Here is a 3,226-nt window from a genome sequence, read left to right as displayed (position 1 = left end):
AACTACAAGGAGAATCAACAACATTCCCTTAATCAAGGATGCAGCCCATCCTGTTAATCCCCATTGCCCAAAAAGTTCATTGACCCAGTCTGGGATTCTTTCTACTTTCAAGTCCTTCACGAGATCTTTCAGTTTCTGGATGTTCGCATGGATGGATTCCGAGTGTGAAGAGAGGTTGAAGCAGCACATCCCTTCGAAGTCTTCACAGCCGTGCCCATGGGCAAGCAGCAGGAAGTCGATTGCTGCTCGATTTTGGAGCGAAGCATGTCTTGTGGTTTCTTCTTCCTTTAAGAGATCACTCAAGGCTGCAGATGTAGCGTTAGCTTGTTTACTGAGCTAGCACCCAAGGTGATTGATTTCACCAAGGGCTTTAGCTGCAGCTACCCAGGGTAAAAACAGGGAGACAGCAATCTTTTTTGGTTTGTTCCAATCGTATAATTTAGGATCACAATTTTCATCAAATTCAGTATAGGACCTTTTTTGTCGTTTTGATTCGCTTTCTTTTTTCCAATTATGTAACAGGGTGATGTTTGGTGTAAGGGTAGAAAGTTTTCCAAGGGTACAGGGACCTCCCTGGAGTCGGGAGGGGATCCCAGCCCATACTCTGTCACCACAGATGAGAAACATTCCCTTGGGTAATACTTTGGGATGGAGAGAGGACACAGAAATCACACGAGCCGTGTAATTGCACCAATCGTGAGAGTTATAGGCTTTGTTAATTGGTGATATCTCTTTTCGATATGTGTTTTTGTTCTGGTCAATTTCTGGCCAATTGTTTTTTGGACGTCTAAAGTAAAATTTGACGCAGTATGTGGCCTTGGAGGACCCCAACAGATCTAATTCTTGGGGTTCCTCTCGAGCATCTGGCAGAATTTTTGTCCACTCGTCCCAAGTATCAACCACATTGGGTCTCTTACCTGTGGTGCGGAGAATCTCTGAGTTATAGACAGGCCAGTCATCTGCTACAAAGGGAATTCCTACTAGACATGTGGAAAGTGGGTTATCAATGCTTCCCATGGACAAGCACATGTTGTCCTGTTTTAATGTTTTTGCTAAGGTTACCCAAACATTATGGCTAGGCTGTGGGCTAATCCAGCCGAAGGCACGCGGTACGGTGAAGAACATCCAGGCAGCAATGAGGACAGCAGCAACGGAGATATTTTTCATCTTTGGGCAGGAATAGGGCTTCTGATAGGGAATATAAGCAGAATTTGTTATCTTTATGATGAGAGGGTTTTCTGCCTTGTTCTTTTCTTGTTCCCCTCCTCCCCCCCTTTTTCTTTTAATTTCTAAGCTACACTATGGGAGGAGGAGTGGGTAGAGGGTTAAGGGGTTTTAAAAGATTAGGGAGGGGGAATAACGGTGTTTCTTTTTTTTTTTTTTTTCTTTTTTCTTTCTTTAAATACAAAAAAAAAAACCCAGTGTAACAACATATAGTTCAGAGAACACTTTTGTGTTAAGGCTATCTATGGTCTGATGCAGCAGACTGTTGTTTAGCTTTTCAGTTTTGTCTGCTGTCTTGTAATGGGGTGGTCTGTTCTTGTGTTTGTGGGTATTCAGCGACGTCTTCGTCTCCAGGCAGAGCTGGTTTGGTTTTGAGGTGGTCTTGTGTTTGCCTCAGGAGCGTTCTTGTCCCCGTTTGCAGGAGTAGTGTTCTCAGTGCCTAGGTATGGCTTTATGTTTTTTCCGGGGTACCACCTCGGACCGGATGGTAGTAGCACGCACGCATATCCTCTACCCCAGGTAATCAACTGGTGAGGCCCAGAAATTTGGTGTGTTTCAGGGTCCTTCACGAGCACAGGTGGTTTCTCAGTGAGCTTTGCTTGGGTGGTATTTGCAAAGTGGCGAAGTATTGGTGGGTCAGGCTCTGATGCTGTACAGTTCAGGAAGTTGATGACGTAGAGAGCCTTGCAAAGTCTTTCCACTGGAGATATGATTCTGATGTCTCTGTTCTGTTGATCAAGGACTCTTTTGAGGGTTTGATGTGTCCTTTCCACGATGGATTGACCTGTGGGGTTTACAGGTATGCCGGTCTTGTGTGCTATTCCCCATTCACTGAAGAACTCCTTTAACTTGCGGGAAGTGTAGGCTGGTCCATTATCTGTTTTAATCTCTTTTGGTACACCCAGGGCGGCAAAAGCGAGGAGGAAGTGTTTTATTGTGTGCATGGTATTTTCTCCTGCATGTGATGATGCAAATACTGCTCCTGAAAACGTGTCGACCGATACATGCACGTATTTTGATCTTCCAAAAGGTGCGAAGTGAGTTACATCTGTCTGCCACAGCTGACAGCTATTCAGACCTCGGGGATTGACTCCCATCCCCATGGATGGTATCTGATAGTTCTGACAGTTCGGACATGTAGCAACAATAGCCTTTGCCTGATCCTTTGAGAGCTTAAACATTCTCATAAGGGCAGGTATATTTTGATGAAAAAACGCATGTGACAACTTTGCCTGGGCAAAGATGTTAGGAACATTAGCAGTTTCTGCTGCCATTGCTAATGCATCCGCTTTTCTGTTGCCTTCTGCAACAAAACCTGGGAGGTCTGTGTGTGACCTCACATGCATTATATGGTAAGGTTGCTTTCTGTGGGAGATTAGGTATATTAATTTAGAGAGCAGTTGGTACAACTTTGGATTAGAGATCTCTTTGAGAAGAGCATGTTCTGCTCTCATCGCTATCCCAGCGACATAAGCTGAATCTGTAACCAGATTGAAAGGCTCGTTTTCAAACTTTTCAAAGGCTCTGACAACAGCTGCTAATTCTGCGATCTGTGGAGATCCCTCCACTATTTGTATGTCAGAGTGCCAATCTTGTGTTTGGGGGTCTCTCCATGTAACCACCGACTTGTGGGAAGACCCTGAGCCATCTGTAAAGAGTGTTAGAGCCTTGAGAGGTTTTCTACTTTGGATTTGTTTTGGAATCAAATGGAAGGTTACATCAGGGTTAAAGAGTTTGTGTTTTGGGATCTTAACTGAAATTTGGCCCGTGTAGCTATCCAGGGCAAACTGGAGGCTTTCATTGGTCTGGATCAAATCCTCAAAGTCTGTAAGAGTTATTGGTAAGTATATGCATTCGAACTCACAACCTGAAAGAGATCGAAGGCGAGTCCTTGCCTTTTTTATTAAATGTGCTATGACCTCCTGGTAGGTGGTGAGTGTCTTTGTGGGCTGGCTATTTGTAAAGATCCATTCCAGTATCAACAAAGGGTCTCGAAGCTGTG

The sequence above is a fragment of the Molothrus aeneus genome, unplaced genomic scaffold, assembly GCF_037042795.1.
Source record: "Molothrus aeneus isolate 106 unplaced genomic scaffold, BPBGC_Maene_1.0 scaffold_34, whole genome shotgun sequence".
Taxonomy (NCBI): domain Eukaryota; kingdom Metazoa; phylum Chordata; class Aves; order Passeriformes; family Icteridae; genus Molothrus; species Molothrus aeneus.
The sequence above is the reverse complement of the archived record's forward strand: the minus strand, read 5'-3'. Positions refer to the sequence as shown.